Raw genomic sequence first — 18,005 nt, forward strand, 5'->3', positions numbered from 1 at the left:
CATTCACAATTGCTTCAAAGAGAATAAAATACCTAGGAATCCAGCTTACAAGGGATGTAAAGGACCTCTTCAAGGAGAACTACAAACCACTGCTCAGTGAAATCAAAGAGGACACAAACAAATGGAAGAACATACCATGCTCATGGATAGGAAGAATCAATATCGTGAAAATGGCCATACTCCCCAAGGTTATTTATAGATTCAATGCCATCCCCATCAAGCTACCAATGAGTTTCTTCACAGAATTGGAAAAAACTGCTTTAAAGTTCATATGGAACCAAAAAAGAGCCCGCATTGCCAAGACAATCCCCTTGTTTCTTTTAAGAATTTTGGCTTCCGGGCCAGGTATGATGGCTCATGCCTGTAATCCCAGCATTTTGGGAGGCTGAGGCAGGTGGATCACCTGTGGTCAGGAGTTCAAGACCAGCCTGGCCAACATGGTGAAACGCCATCTCTAATAAAATACAAAATTAGCCAGGCATGGTGGCACATGCCTATAATCCCAGCTACTCAGGAGGCTGAGCCAGGAGAATCACTTGAACCTGGGAGGCAGAGGTTGCAGTGAGTCGAGATCACACCACTGCACTCCAGCCTGGATGATAGAACAAGACTCCATTTCAAAAAAAAAGAATTTTAGCATCCAAATTTTGCATATATCTCTTATGGAATTGATGGACTTATTATTATTTCATGTTGTTATTTACATAAGGTCCTTGTATAAGAACTTCAGTCAGTCTGTTTAGTGTGTTATTCTGTTAAAATATTTCAATAGTACTTCTAAGGTATTTCAACAGTATCTGCAGTATAGTATACTAGCTTCAATAGTACCTCTTTTACTGTGTCCCTACCTCTGATACAGCAATTATTTTAGATACAGTAAAGACATCAAGTAATTAATATATTTGTTATTTTTAAAGAGTACCTGAGTAAGATTTTAAAACCTCTTTTTTTGTGTCATAGTTTAAATAAATGAATTATTTTAAAAGCATTACCAGGCCGGGCGCGGTGGCTCGTGCCTGTAATTCCAGCACTTTGGGAGGCTGAGGCGGGCGGATCACGAGGTCAGGAGATCGAGACCATCCTGGCTAACATGGTGAAACTGCGTCTCTACTAAAAATACAAAAATTAGTCAGTCATGGTGGCGGGCATCTGTAGTCCCAGCTATTCGGGAGGCTGAGGCAGGAGAATGGCGGGTGAACGCAGGAGGCGGAGCTTGCAGTGAGCCGAGATCGCGCCACTGCACTTTTTATATACTTATTCTTTTATTTCAGTAATTTTAAGTACCCTAGAGAAGACCACAGTTCAGTCACTGGTTTAATTTGAGCAATTTGAACAGATAGTAAATTTTACAAGAGAGAATGAGCTACTTATTTATAACAAGCATAGTTTTTTAAATTATAGTAAAAAACACGTAACCTGTAATTTATCATCTTAACCATTAAGTATACAGTTTAATAGTGTTAAGTATGTTCACATGTTGTGAAACAGATCTCCAGACTTTTTATCTTGCAAATCTGAAACCCTGCTATGGTTTAAATGTCCCCTCAAAAAATTCATTTTGAAACTTACTCCCCAATGTGGCAACTTTGAGAGGTGAGGCCTTTAAGAGGTGATTGGATCATAAGGGTTTAGCCATAATGAACAGATTAATCCATTCATGAATTAATGGATTAAATGGTTAATGGATTCATGGGTTATCATGGGAGCCGGACTGGTAGATTTATAAGACAAAGACTAGAAACTTGAGCTAACATGTTCGGCCCCCTCATCATGTGATGTCTCGCACTGCCTTGGAACTCTTCAAAGAGGCTCCACCAGCAAGAAGGCTCTCAACAGTTATCGTCCCTCAACTTGAGACTTCTTGGCCTCCATAATTGTAAGAAATAAATTATTTTTCTTTTAAATTATGCGGTTTCAAATATTCTGTTACAAGCAACAGAAAACAAGCTAATACAGAAAATAGGTACAGAGAAGTGGGGTGTTGCTGATAACAAATACCCAAAAATGTGGAAGTGGCTTTGGAACTGGGTAATGGAAAAAGGTTGGAAGAATTTGTAGAAACAAGCTAGATAAACCTAGATTTTGAGGGCTTGGCAGATAAGACTAAAGAAAGTTTGGAACTCCTTAGTTATTGCATAAGTGGTTGTGATTAGGATGCTGATAGAAATATGAACAGTACAGTGACATCAGCAAGATTGTGGAGTAGAAGATTCCCCAACATCAGTTCCCCAACAAAAATATAACTAGAAAATATTCAAAGACAAGAATGTCACCCTGAATTCTCCAGAACCTGGGGGAGAAATGGAGACCTCCCCTACATCCACAAGATTGAGAGAAGTCACAACTGGTAAAAGAATTGTTCATTTCAGACTGTGCCATTGCCTTTCCCAAGCCAGCAAAATACCACTCACAGAGATTTCTTTAAACTCATGATTTCTGTGGTGAGAGGAGGGAATTGGAGATGCATGTTCTGTCTCTCCATTGATCTTCAAATCTTTATGGAAGCCTACTCCTGTCCTGTCCCACAGCAATCATCATGAGTTCCAGGAGGGCTAAACCACCTGCAGCAAATTGGGAACAAAAAGCAGGGCATTAATCACAATGACTGGAAAGTGAATCTTGAGAGCTTCTCTGCACTCCAATAAGTGGAGATCCCAAGTTGAAGAGACTGATTAGCACCAAAGCACTGCAAGGGTCACAATCCATAGGAAAGCCCAAATCCTTGGCCAGATGTTCCATAAAGCCCAGGTGCTTGCATGGAGCATTCCCTTCCCAGAAACAACTAAAAGGTCAGAATTAAGTTACAGTGCCAACCTAAGTCTTCCTCAGACTGGGAAACATTTGCAGGGCAGCAATATATTTCTGGGGCAACATCTAAGTTCCAGTGCTCACTATAAGTTTTCCACAGACTCAAAAACAATGTGAAGGCAACAATTTAGTTATGGAGAAGCATTTAAATTCCAGTGTTCAATATGAGTCTTTCCCCCAGGCCAGGAAACAACAGTAGGGCAGCAAGTTAGTTCCACTGCAGTGTGTCAGTTCAGTTCACCATAAGTCCTCCCCAAAATGAGAAGCAACAACAGAACAGCATTTAAGTTCTGATAGTAAGTAGTAAAGGTCTAACACCACCAGTGAATATCTGCAAACACTGGAATAGGTGGCAGTCTCCTCAAATGCTCAGGCATCAATGGAAAGACACAAAGATTGTGAAAACTCAGAGAAATATGACATGACCAAGAGAAATCAACAAAGCTACAGCAATGAACCAAGAAGAATTGAAGATCCATGAAATGTCTGAGAGAGAAATCAAAATAATCCTCTTAAACAAGTTCAGAGAGCTCAAGCAAATATAGATAGAAAACTAAATGAAATTTGGAAAACTATCCGGGAACAAAATAAGAAATTTGACAAAGAAGTGAAAACAATTTTTAAAATAATAGAAAACCTACAAATAAAGAGTATAATAACTGCACTGAAAAACTCATTAGAAAGCTTCAACAGCAGACTTGATCAAACAGAGGAAAGAATTAATGAGACTGAAGATAAAACATATGAAATTACTCAATCAAGGGAGAAAAAAAATAATTAAAAAGAATGAGGAAGGCCTATGAGAATTACGGGACACCCTAAATGAACTGACCTCTGCATAATAGGAATCCCTGAAGGAAACAAGAGAGAAAAAAGCTTAGAAAGCATATTTAAGGAAACAATGGCTGAACATTTCCCAAATCTGAAGAAGGGTGACAGCATCTAGGTACAAGAAGCTCAGAAGTTATCAACCAAATTCAGTCCAAAGAGGAATTCTTCAACATACATCATAATCAAATTAGCAAAAATCAAAGACAAAAAAAGGATACTGAATGCAGCAAAAGGAAAGAAAAACAATCACATTTGATGGAGCTCCAATATGATATGCAGTGAATTTCTCAGCAGAAACCCTGTAGGCCAAGAGAGATAAGGATACTATATTCAAAGTGCTAAAGGAAAATAAACTGCCAGCCATGCATATTGTACCTAGAAAAGCTATCCTTCAAACATAAAGGAGAGATAAAGACTTTCCCAGACAAACAAAAGCTGAGGAAATCATCAACACTAGACCTGCCTTACAAGAAATGTAAAGGGGGTTCTTCAATCTGAAAGAAATGGATGCTAATGTGTAACATGAAAACATCTAAAGATATTAAACTCACTGGTAAAAGAAAGAAAACAGACCAATTTAGAATAGTTTAATGATGTAATTGAGGTAAAGAAACCACTAATAGCTTAAGAAAGAAGACTAAAAGACAAAACTGTTTTATGAAAATAACGACAACAATTGGTTAAGAAATAAGCAATATAAAAGGATGTAAACTGAAAAAATCAAAAATCAAAACGAAGGGTGCTAAAGTGTAGAGTTTGTTTTGTTACTTTATTTACTTTGCAATCAAATTCAAGTCAGTATCAGTTTGAGATAACCTGTTATAACTATAAGAGGATTCTGTAAGCTTCATAGAAACCAGAAAGTAACAATATATAACACAGATGCTTAAAAGAAACAGCATGGAATCAACAGGTATCACCTATCACTAGAGAAAATTGTTTAACCACAAAGAAGACAGTAAGAGAGGGAAAATGGAGGGAAGGACCCACAAAGCAATCAGAAAAGAAGTAACAAAATGGCAGTAATAAATCCTTACCTATCAATAATATCTTTGAATGTAAATGTATTAAATTCTCCAAACAAAAAACATAGAGTGGCTAAATGGGTTAAGATTTTTTAAAAGACCCAATTATATGCTGTCTTTAAGAAACCCACTTCACCTATAAAGACATGCACAGACTGAAAGTGGCAGAATTAAAACAGATATTCCATGCAACTGGAAACCAAAAAAGAGCAGGAGTAGCTATACTTATAGTAGAGAAAATAGACTTTGAGTCAAGAACAGTTAAAAAAAAAAAAAAAAAAAAAAAAGCAAAACAAGGATATTATATAATGATAAAAGGGTCAATATGGTAAGAGGATATAACAATTAAATATATATATGTCCAACACCAAAGCACCCAACCATTTAAAACAAATATTAATTGACCTAAAGGGAGAAATTATGATACCATGTGTTGTATTATTACAATACAGTAATAGTAAGGGACTTCAGCACCCCCCTTTCAACAAAGGACAGATTGTGAAGACAGAAAATCAGCAAAGAAACATGAGAGTTAAACTGCACTGTAGACCACATGAGAATTAAACTGCACTGTAGACCAAATGAACCTAACAGATATTTGCAGAACATTCCATTTAACAGCTGTAGAATACACATATTTTTCCAGAACACATGGAATGTTTCCACAAAACATTCTCCAGGATAGACAATATATCTTAATAATTTTTTAAAAATCAAAATAATAACAACATATTTTTTCTGGAATAAACCTGGAAATCAATAATGGAAAGAATGTTGAAAACTGTATAAATTAATGGAAATAAAACAACATGCTCCCGGACAATGGAGGGACTGGTGAAGAAATTTAAAAGAAAATTTAAAACTCCTCAAGGCAAATTAAAATGGAAACACAATGTACCAAAACCTATGGGATACAGCAAAAGTAGTGCTAAAAGAGAAGAAATATCTACATGAAAAAAGTAGAAAGACTTCAAATAAACAACTTAATGATGGATCTCAAAGAACTAGAAAAGCAAGAACAAACCAAACCCAGTATCAGTAGAAGAAAAGAAATAATAAAGATCAGGGCAGAAATAAATGAAACTGAGACAGAAAAAAAAAAAAAGATTAACAAAATAAAAGTAGGTTTTAAAAAAGATAAGAAAAGTTCACAAATCTTTAGCTAGACTAAGAAAAAGAGAGAATACCCAAATAAATGAAATCAGAGTTGAAAAAGGAGACATTACAACTGATACCACAGAAACATAAAGAATCATTAGAGGTTATTATGAACAACTATATGCCAACAAATTGGAAAGTCTAGAAGATAAGGATAAAACTCCTGTACACATACAATCTACCACGACTGAACTACAAAGTAGAAAATCAGAACTGATCAATAACAAATAACAAGATTGAAGCAATAAAAAACTCTCCCATCAAAGAAACGCCCAGAACCTGATGGCTTCACTGCTAAATTCTACCAAGCATTTAAAGAATAAATAACACCAATTCTACTCAAACTATCCCAAAAAGTTGAAGAGGAGGGAATACTTTTAAACTCATTCTATGAGTTCAACATTACCCTGATACCAAAATCAGACAAGGACACACACACACAAGAAAACTGCAGGCAAATATCCCTGATGAACACAGATGCAAAATTTCTCAGCAAAATACTAGCAAACTGAATTCAACAACACATTAAAAACATCATTCATTGTGATCAAGTGGGATTAATCCCAGGAAAGCAAGGATGGTTCAACATATGCAAATTAATAAATGGATATATCACATTAGCAGAATTAAGAACAAAAACCATGAAATAGTTACAATAAATGCTAAAAATCATTCAACAATATTCAACATGGCTTCATGATAAAACCTCTCAAAAAACTAGGTATAGAACTAATATACCTCAAAACGATAAAAGACATATATAACAAATCCACAGCTAACATCATACTAAATGGAGAAAAATTGAAAGCCTTTCCTCTAATATCTGGAATAAGACAAGGATGCCCACTTTCATCAATGTTATTCAATATAATACTGGAAGTCCTAGCCAGGGCAATTACGCAAGAGAACAAAATAAAGGGCATCCAAGTTGGAAAGGAGAAAATCAAATTATCCTTGTTCACAGATGATATGATCCTATATTTAGAAAAAGATGCCATCAAAAAAATTGCTAGAACTGGTCAATAAATTCAGTAAAGTTGCAGAATACAAAATCAACATACAAAAATCAGTAGCATTTCTATACACTAACAACCAATAATCTGAAAAAGTAACCAATAAAGCAATCCCCTTTATGATGATTATGAAAAAAATAAAAACTAGGAATAAATGTAACCAAAGAAGTGAAAGATCTCTACAATGAAATCGATAAACGAACTAAGAAATGAAAGAGGGCTCAAACAAATGGAAACATATGCTATGCTCATGGACTGGAGGAACTAATGTTGTTAAAATGTCCATACTGTCCAAAGTGATCTACAAATTCGGTACAACTCCTCTCAAAGTACCAATGATATCCTTCACAGAAATTGAAAAAGAAATCCTAAAGTTTGCATAGAACCACAGAAGACCATGATCAGCCAAGGCAATCTTGAGCAAAAGGAACAATGCTGGAGACATCACACTACCTAATTTCAAATTATACTAAAGAGCTGCTATAGTAACCTAAACAGTATGGTACTGGCATAAAAACAGACACGTAGACCAATAAAACAGAATAGAACCCAGAAATAAATTCACACATTTACAGCCAACTATTTTTTGACAAAGGTGCCAAGAATATACATTGGGTAAAGGACAGTTTATTCAATAAATGGTGCCAGGAAAACTGGATATACTCATGCAGAAGAGTAAAACCAGACCCCTATCTCTCAAAATATACAAAAATCAAATGAAAATAGATTAAAGATTTAAATGTAAGACCTAAAAATCCTGAAGCTACTAGAAGAAAAAAAATGGTGAATGCTTTAGGACATTGATCTGGGCAAAGATTTTTTGGTGAGACCTCAAAAGCAACAGAAGCAAAAATAGACAAATGGGATTACATCAAACTAAAAAGCTTCTGGGCAGCAAAGGAAATGATCAATAGACAATAGACTGAAGAGACTGTTGAATGGGATAAAATATTTGCAAACTATCCATCGGACAAGGGATTAATAAAAAGAATATACAAGGACTCAACAGCAAAAAATAATAATAATAATCTGATTTTAAAATGGGCAAATGATATGAGTAGACCTTTCTCAGAAGACACACAAATGGCCAACAGGTATATGAAAAAATGTTCAATATCACTAATCATCAGGGCAATGCAAATCAAAACCACAATGTAATATCATCTCACCTCAGTTAAAATGGCTATTATCAAAAAGACAAAAAATAACAAATGCTTGTGGAATGTGGAGGAAGGGGAACGCTTGAAAATTGTTGGTGAGAATGTAAATTAGTATAGGCACTGTGAAAAAGAGTATGGAGGTTTTTCAAATAACTAAAAATAGATCTGCCATATAATCCAGCAATCCCACTGCTGGATATATAGCTAAAAGAAAGAAAATCAGTATATTGAAGAGATATCTGTACTCCATATTTATCACAGCACTATTCATAATAACCAACATATATAATCCATCTAAGTGTCCAAAAACGAATGGATAAGGAAAATGTAGCATATATACACAATGGAATATTGTTCAACCATGAAAAAAAATGAAATTCTGTCATTCTCAGCAACAAGGATGGAACTGGAGAACATTATGTTATGTGACGTAAGCCAGGCACGGAAACACAAATATCACATGTTCTCACTCAAATGTGGTAGGTAAAAAAGTTGGTCTCTTGGTCAGAGTAGAATGATGATTACCAGAGGCTGAGAAGAGTAGGGGAGAATTGGGGGTGAAAAGAGGTTGGTTAATAGGTACAAAAATACAGCTAAATAGAAGGAATAATTTCTAGTGTTTGATAACATAGTAGAGTGAATATAGTTAACCATAATTTATTATATATTTCAAAATAGCTAGAAAAGATTTGAAATGTTCCCAACACAGAAAAATGATAAATGTTTGAGGTGATGGATATCCTACTCTGATTTAATCATTGTATGAATGTATCAAATATTAAATGGACCACACAAATCTTTACAATTATGCATCAATAAAAATTTTTTAAGAAAAAAATATGGACAATAAAGGCCGTTCTGATGAGGTTTCAGATGGAACTGAGGACAAAGGTATTGGAAACTGGAGTAAAGGCTATCCTTGTTATTAATTGGCAAAGAATGTGGCTGAACTGTGCCCATGCCTGAGAACTTTGTGGAAGGCCAAAGTAGAGACTAATGAACTAGGGTATCTAGCAGAAGAAATTTCTAAGCAAAATATAGAAGGAGCTCATGGTTAATTTTAGCTGCTTATGCTGAGATTTTGGAGAAAAAACAATAATTTAAAGACAGAATTTATAACTAAAATGAAAGCATAACAGAAAGATTTGGAAAACCCTCAGCCTAGGAAAGTAAGGAGTGAAAAAGCACATTCAGTAGAGGAAACCAAGGGTGTAGCCCACAAACCATTTTCTAAAGAGATTAGCACAGATAGAAGGGAGTCAGGTGCTATTCCTCAAGACAGTGGAAAAAAAGACAATGGAAGGCATTTCAGAGATCTTCAATGCTACCACTCCCATCATAGGCTCAAGGGCACAGGAGGGCAGAATAGTTTCAGGCGACAGGCTCGGAGTGCTATTTGTATCCCAGCACAGCACTTCTAAGCCTCAGGTATGGCTTGTGCTGTAGCTCAGGAAAGTACAAGTCATAAACTATGGTGGCATCCACATGGTGCTAATTCTGCAGGCTTACAGAAAGCAAGAGCTGTGGAGGCTTGGCAGCCCCTACCTACACTTAAAAAGACATTGTTGAAAGCCTGGGGGCCTAGGCAGACACTAATTACAGGGGCAGAACCACTGCAGAGAAGCCTTGCTAGACCAATGCCAAGCAGAAATACAGGATTGTGAACTGCTGCAGAGAGTCCCCATCAAGGCAACTCCTAGTGGAGCTATGGAAGTGAGGCCATCACAGAGAGTCCCACTACAGTAATACCTAGTCAAGAGAGCTCAGCCACTGCAAAGTCCCCACCAGGGCAATGCCTAGTGGCATTGTGGAAGTGAGGTCACTGCAGAGAGTTCTCAATAGGGCAATGCCTTCTGAAGCCATGGTAGTGGGACTGCCACTGAGACCCCAGAACTGTAGAGTTGCCAGCACGCAATGCCAGCAGAGAGCAATACACCAGGGAGAGCTGGGTGTACTGAGCCCAGCCAAGTCAAAGGGACAGAGCTTCCCAAGGCCTTGGGAGCCCAACCCTTCCACCAGTGTGTAGAGGATGCCCAACAGGAAGTCAGAGGAGATTATTCTGAAATCTCCGGACCCAATATTTGCTCTCTTGAGTTTCATACTTGCTTGGGCCCTATTACCCCTTTCTTCTTGCCTATTCCTCTCTTTTTGAATGAGAATGTGTACTCCATGCTTGTCCCACCATTATATTTTAAGAGCAAATTACATTTTTATTTCACAGGCTCACAGATGAGACTTTGGACTTTGGATTTTTGAGTTAGTATTGGAATAAGGAAAGACGTTGGGGCTATAAGGATATAATAAATGTATGTGTACATGAGAAGGACATGAGTTTTGAGGAGCAGGGACAGAATGCTTTGATTTGAATGCCCCCTCCAAAACCCATTTTGAAATTTAATCCCAAATGTAACAGTATTGAGAGGTGGAACCTTTAAAAAGTGATTGGATCATGAAGGTTCTCCCCTCATTAATGGATTAATCGATCAATGAATAAAATGGACAGACTTAATTTTCATTATTAAATTCTCTATTTCAGGATGGATTCCATTCACAATAAGAGAAGATACAATTCTCTAGCTATGGTTTTATGGTAGCTTCTTGAATATTTCGTGAAGTCTATTTTCATCTTTGCTTTGTTTATAATTTGAACCTTTTAATTTTCTATTGAAATGTCATCTTAAGTTTCCTTATTGTAGTTATTTTTTGAATTTTATTGCTGTTTTAAGACAATGTTTAAAACTTTACATAATTGGTTGACAAATCTTTTCTCTCCTATCTTTCCACTTACTAAGCATTTTCTATAACTAAGAGGCTAACACTTAGCTGAACTAGTTGGTACAGATCTGTGGTAGAAGAAATCAAGTATGTAATAAAATTTTGACTTCCATAACAATTTTCTGCCAATGTTCTGAAAATTTAGCAAAATCCTTTATTATGGCCCTTAACTTGGCTGTAGACCAGAATTTTTCATTCATCCTTATGGCCTAGAAATTTTATAAAATAATTATTATTGCCCTGACAAAAGAGTAGCTCATTTAGAAGGTCAGGTAAAGTTAAGTAGAAAAAGAGAAAAATGCAAAGTGGATAGGTCTCAAAAGTTTACAAAGTCTAAGAGAGAGACTCTCTTGGAGTTAGAACTATTTTTCAAGGCCTTGGAGTATCAGTTAGAGAAGACTACTGACTATTTGGTATTTTGTCTCCTAACTTTTTAGCGTTTCTCTTAAAGGTATTAATTTAAAGATTTGGACATGTCAAAACATGGCATCGTTATTCCAAGACAATTTTGTTTTGCTGTTTTCAATAAAATGAAAAGTTAAAATTATGGTGCTTCTTAAAGGAAACAGACGTTCTTTCAGGAGGAGGATGAGGCATTCGCATGGACAAACCCATAACACACAAGAGAAAGAAGCCACTACAGTCAGTCTACATTGTGAGGTTTTGAAGGGTGTTAGGTTTCCCCAACCAAGAATAAACTATACAGGTACAACACAGTCAACAACCTGACAATTCTTGACTCTGTAGAAGGGACAAAACAAAGTAAGCTTCTTTTCCAAGTTAACAAGAAAAAGGGTACCCTCATAAAGGATTTACAGGAGTCCCTAGACGATGTTTGGCCAACCCTTTTTTCACCAAGTGATTGCTGGTCTGATGGACCTCCAGCTATTAGTTCTTAAGGCCACTTTCATTGTTTTGGAAACTTATCTGGTCTATACTCCCATATGTTCTCTATGAAACACTCCCTTATACACTCAATAGAAACAGACAATCCAGGATAAAACAAAACACATGAAACAAGACTTTGTACATACAGACAAACAAGAGCAAAAGTAAGGCAAGCAGCAAAAGAATAAGCATGTTAATAGTAAAGAATATATGTATATCAAATGGCATACCTCCAAAACAAAAGGTCTAGTTGTTGTCTTATAAAAATTCCTAAGTCTAATTGTTTATTGTATGGTTTATATTAAAAACCAAAAAATGCCTAATTGCTTTTTGCAATGACCTAGGCCTAAGCAAAGACCTATTTGGCTACAAATTCTAGAATAACAAAATAAATTCAGCACCAAGAGTCAATGAAACTAGCCAGAGATCAGATTATTGTTGAGATTAACTAACTTGGCAACATATCTGAAGGGTAAATAGAATTTTGGTACAAGGTGTCCAGTGAGTGCATCTGTTGGCCTAATGAAGGCTGCCAAATGAAGACCACCATTCAATATCTAACATACAAAGACAAAGTTGACTTATTGCTTGTTACAGTAAGAGATGTGGGTCAGGTACAGCCTTATTCAAGCAGAACAGATGGCTGATCTTATATAGTGTTTCAAGAAAGCATAGCATTTAGGAATTGGTTGACTCTCAGAAACATAAGTAGATTGACATCATCTGTAGAAGTGTGATTACTCAGGTGAGACTATTGTCGATTGGGTACCGCTCAGAAATATGCTTATTGGAATGAGTTTGTCCCTGATTGACTGACCTTCATAAGTGAGATTGACAGAGTAGTTGGATTGCAAAATTGTGTTTATTGAGTTGTTTGATAGAACAGATTTAAAACAAGTTATAGTGGCTACTTGTTACCATGACTTCAGAATTATCAATCTTTTCCTATGTTTCTAAGAACCTTTTTTGTTCTCAAGTTCAACACTATGATCAAAGAAGAAAGAAAAAGAAATAGAAATATTGGAGGCTATTCATGGCTTAGCATGGCGGAGCTCTGTCAAAAATGGTACACCTTACCACTTGGGAACAGGTGTCAGCCTTCGTGTTAAATGGAAAATGTTTGGTATGAGTGAGATTCCTGTGGGTAGGTTGTACTTTGTATGGTTGAGCCAGTAGAAAAAGGAAGAGATTCTTCTGAAAGAGTTATAGTTGAAACCAATACACATTTAGGCAATTTCAAAACTTCATTCCCTATGGAGATTATCACTTATTATATACAATATTCTTTTTAGAAAACATATTTGTAAACCACACATGTAAATTTATTGACAGAGTATTCTGTATTCTGCTTTTATGTTCCCTTACTTGTTTTTCTTCTTTATTTGATGATTATGGCAGGGTTCTCCTCAAAGAACTTCATATTCAATATGGTAAGCCACTTCTAGTTGTAATTTATTATATCGTCTTCATTTCCAAGGCAACTGGTTATAATGTTATTTGTGACCACAGACATAGAACTTCATCATAGAATTAAGCGTTAGAGACAGTAACTCCAAATTTATTTTTTGAAAAGAAGAGGAAGAAAAAGATAATATCAGTATGATTAACAGCTTGATCTCTGGATTCAGACAGTTCCTGACTCCTCCACTTATGAATTGTGTGACCTAGGGCAAGTGACTAAACTTCTCTAAGCTTCTGTGTTCTCATCTGTAACATGATGATGATAAATAATATCTACTTTATATGGCTATTGAGAGGATTAAAAGCATAAATTATGTAAAGAGCTTAGCATAGTTCCTGGCACATGGTATACACCTAATAAATGTGATACATCATTTTTGTAACTAATCTTTTTTAAGTATGAAAAGACTTTATCCTAAAATACATAATTAATGTGCTTTTCTTTCCTTGTTTCTGCATAAATAAAATTACTTTTAATATTTTGAAAACATTTACAACACAAAAATCTTAGCACTTCACAGTCCTTTATGATTAAAAAAAAAGGTTGCTAATTGTGTTAATATATTTATGATAAGAAACAGCTTTACTTGGATAAGGATTGGACCTGTGAGGTCAAAGAAATGTGTGAGTTCATTAAGTGTGGCTTAAGTATCCAGGGAAGGTGGTTATTTGTACTCCTAAAGAGTTCACACTCCAGCAACTCTCAGTACATCTAATGACATAATATATGGAGCCACGGACCACTGTAGGAGAAAACGATGAAGTGTCCATTTGGGACAGGGCCTTCTTATTCTCATGAATTTCTCAAATATGTAGGGACATAGGACTACAAAAGAACAAGTAATACTTTTGTGAAGTCTGTGGCCCATACCATTGTGCCCTGGGAAAACGAATGAAAAGTTCTGAACAATTTTGGTGAGCAATTACCTATTGAATGAATATGCCATAATATATTTAACCATCTCCTACTGTGGAACATGTAGTTTTCCCCCATATTTTTTCCTTTTACCTCATAAATAATGATGCCGCAAGCATCATCTTTGTATATAGAGCTCTTTTCTTCCACTGAAGCAGCATGGTACAATGATAATGAGGCCACACCCTGGAGTCGTACTCTCTAGCCTCAAATCCCAGCTCTGCCATTGACCAACCATGTGATCTTAAGCAATTTGTTTAATCTTTGTTTCCCTCAGTTTCCTCATGTGTAAAATGGAGATAATAAAACTCCCAGTTCATATGGCTGCTATGAAGATTAAATCAGTTAACATATGAAAGGCACTTAGAAAAGTATCTGGCATTAATTCAGCATGTAGGATTCAACATCTAGGTGTTACCTAAAGATGCTCCTTGACACTTACCATGGGGTTATAGCCTGATAAATCCATCATAAAATAGAAATCTCAGTGGTTGAAAGTGCGTAACTCAGAGTTTCCACTTGCTTCTGTTGCCCAGAATGAATTTTTATTTTTATACTTTCCAAATTTTCTAATACTTTTAAATTTGTTAAGTGTGAGAAATTATAAATTCATGGATTTTCTTACACCTTTAAATTTATAAAGTGTGAGACATTACCTTATTTTTTTTATGTGAATTTATTTAATTGCTACTGAAGGCATTTTGTAAGTTAAGTGACTATTCCCTTTTCTTTGAATGCTGTTAGTGCCCTTTTGTTTTTAGGGGTTTGGCATTAGGCTTTAGTTTTTGTTTTGTTTTGTTTTTTGTTGTTGTTTTTTATTTGTTTGTTTTGAGACAGAGTCTTGCTCTGTTGCCCAGGCTGGAGTGCATTGGCGCAATCTCAGCTCACTGCAACCTCCGTCTCCTGGGTTCAAGCGATCCATGCCTCAGCCTCCCGAGTAGCTGGGACTACAGGCACTCATCACCACACCTGGCTAATTTTTTTGTATTTTTAGCAAATACAGGGTTTTGCCATGTTGGCCAGGCTGGTCTTGAACTCCTGGCCTCAAGTGATCCATCTGCCTTGGCCTCCCAAAATGCTGGGATTACAGGCATAAGTAAACGTGCCCAGCCAGGCTTTAGTTTTGACTAAAGACTGACATATTGAAAATTTCATTGCTTCATCTGTCATATTTAGTACAAGTAATTCTCTCAGTCTCTTGTTTTCTTTTTAAGCTCCTTTTATTGTTTTTTACATTATAGATATTTTAAATGTTTATATAGTTATATGTGTCCATCTTCTATTTTTTCATTTCTGATTGCTCTCCTCTTTTCTTCTTGTTTTCTTACAATTTGATTTGTTAATATTTAACTTCCTGTAGTTTTCTCCTAAAGGGCAGAGACTCTGTGAATCATCATTGTATCTATATGCCTAGCCCAGTCCCAGCATGTAATGAACTACCGATAAATATTTGTGGAATGAATGAGTAAGTGAAGGAACAACTGAATTGGCCCCAGTAGTCCACAGACCACACTCACTTGAGATTACATAATAAGGTCACTTTTTCTTTAATAGCCAACTTATAGAAACTATGAACTTGCATTCCATAGGCTACAAAAAAACTATTCTTCCAGAGGATTTCCTTCCCATGGATCTGTTAAATGTTCCACTAAATCAGTACTACAATCATTTGTCAGCGCTGTTAGAGACCAGCAATTCACTTCTGCCATCAGATCACCAGTTTATCAAGAATACTGCTCTGCCCTATCAGTTACTCTCCAAGCATAGATTCTGATCCCTTCTTTAATTATAGAAAGCACAGGTTTAACACACGAATAAAACAACTAACAAAAATGTACTGCAAACTTGGGTATGAAAGAAGTACAATGCAGGCTGGGCACAGTGGCTCATGCCTATAATCCCAGCATTTTGGGAGGCTGAGGCAGGTGGATCACATGAAGCCAGGAGTTCAAGACCAGCCTGGCCAGCAGGGCAAAACTCTGTCTCTACTAAAAATACAAAAATCAGCTGGACGTGGCAGTGCACACCTATAGTCCCAGCTAGTTGGAAGGTTGAGGCACAAGAATCGCTTGAACCTGGGAGGTGGAGATTGCAGTGAGTCAAAATCGTACCACTGCATGCCAGCCTGGGTGACAGAGCGAGACTCTCAATGCAGTGTAGATTCCAACAACTACTGGAAGGAGTTACTTTGGGAACACAATGTGGCAATGGCCAGCTCACCCCACCAACAGAAAATCGCCAGGCATCTCCACACTCTGGAACACTGGCCCTAAGAACCACTGTGGTGGAAGTATGTGTGTGTGCAGAGAGGAGAAAGAGATGTAGAGATGGACGAAGAGATTCAGAAAGAGATATTTCCTCTTCAAATCCATTCCCTGCTTGTTTTGGCTGTGTGACAATTAAAAGAGTTAAATTACATAATTGACAGTGGGAGCACCCACTAATGCAGAGTACAGTCTGGCTCCTATGGCCAGACAGGCAATGATAAAGGTCAGCAGTACATTTTACAAGTCTGAGTTATTCTATCTTAAATAACAAGTCTGAGTTATTCTGTCTTAAATAACACAATGTGAAAGGCACCAGTGCTCCAAATCCAGGTGGTATTATGCCAACCCTAGTCCTATGATTCCCTTTCGCAATTTTTATCTCCATAATAAAGAGCTCAGATCTACACAATGCTCTTGGCATGGTCCAGTGAGACAATCTCCTGTTACCAATTACTTAGACAAAACTCTCTCTCTGTCTCTCTCTTCCAACATAAATAAACAAACTGTACTTTGCAGGGACAATTCAGCCTAAATCCATATTCTAGGGCTACATATTTTCCCCCTCTGATTTTGAAAAGACATAAACAAGGCACTAAACCCAATTTATACTTCTAAACAAAACTTGTCAGCTTACTAGAAACTTCTATCTCCTCAAAAAGCAACAAGTGAGTACTTGCTGTAGACGTGTGTAATTCAAAAGGCCCATTCTGGTAATTTTCCCAAAACAAAGAAAGTCTGCTCCAAAGATGAATCAATGACTCCATCTTTTTAAAAAGAAAACATCTGGCAACTTTTGAATGATTTAATGCCAGATTTCAAAAAAGGTAAAGTCCTGATGTGCAGCCTCTTGCAGAATGAATAAAGTAGTGTGAGGTAAAGGTCCAAGTTAAAGTTTTTCCATATTAACATCTGGTTGTCTTAGTCCATTTTCTGTTGCTACAGAAAAATACCACAAACTGGGTAATTTATAAAGAAAAGAAATTTGGCTGGGCACAGTGGCTCATGCTGTAATCCCAGCACTTTGGGAGACCAAGGCAGGGAGGATCACTTGAGCCCAGGAGTTTGAGACCAGCCTGGGCAACATAGTGAGACCCTACCTCTACCACAAAAAAAAATTAGCCAGGTAGTCCCAGCTACTTGGGAGGCTGAAGTGGGAGGATCACTTGAGCCCAGGAGTTGAGGCTGCAGTGAGCCATGATCATGCCACTGCACTCCACCCTGGGTGACAGAGTGACCCTGTCTCAAAAAAAAAGTATTTCTTACATTTCTGGAAGATATGAAGTTCAAGGTTGAGGGGCCAACATCTGTTAAGGGCCTTCTTGCTGTATTATCCCATGGTAGAGGGCAGAAGGATAAGAGAGCATGTGAGCAAGCAAGAGGTCAAACTTGAAGGCTCAGCTCCTTTTTATTCAGCAATAATCCATTCATGAGGGTGGAAAATAAATGTCTCCCATTAGGTCTCATCTCCCAACATTGCTGCACTGAGGATTAAGTTTGCAACACATGCTTTTTTTTTTTTAAGAGTCAGAGTCTCAATCTGTCACCCAGGCTGGAGTGCAGTGGCTCACTGAAATCTTAAGCTTCTGGACTCAAGAAGTCCTCCTGCCTCAGCCTCCCAAACAGCTGGGATGACAGGTATGAGCTACCATGACCTGTTGGTTTTCTTACCAGTTCTTAAATCATGATTCTTTTCTTAATTACTT

At 36.8% G+C, this 18,005-nt stretch overlaps 1 long non-coding RNA gene across 1 annotated transcript in view; it reads right to left on the reverse strand.

Annotated features, from left to right (window-relative positions):
- LOC108541160 (uncharacterized) overlaps positions 1-14,281 on the reverse strand; it is a 19,406-nt gene extending 5,125 nt beyond the window's left edge. Inside the window, exon 1 of the long non-coding RNA XR_001888885.1 lies at positions 14,271-14,281. This is a non-coding gene — a long non-coding RNA (uncharacterized LOC108541160). The remainder of the gene's footprint in view (positions 1-14,270) is intronic.
- Between the last annotated feature and the right edge of the window lie 3,724 nt (positions 14,282-18,005).

Source organism: Rhinopithecus bieti, unplaced genomic scaffold (genome assembly GCF_001698545.2).
Source record: "Rhinopithecus bieti isolate Rb0 unplaced genomic scaffold, ASM169854v2 scaffold_18354, whole genome shotgun sequence".
NCBI classification, from domain to species: Eukaryota; Metazoa; Chordata; class Mammalia; order Primates; family Cercopithecidae; genus Rhinopithecus; species Rhinopithecus bieti.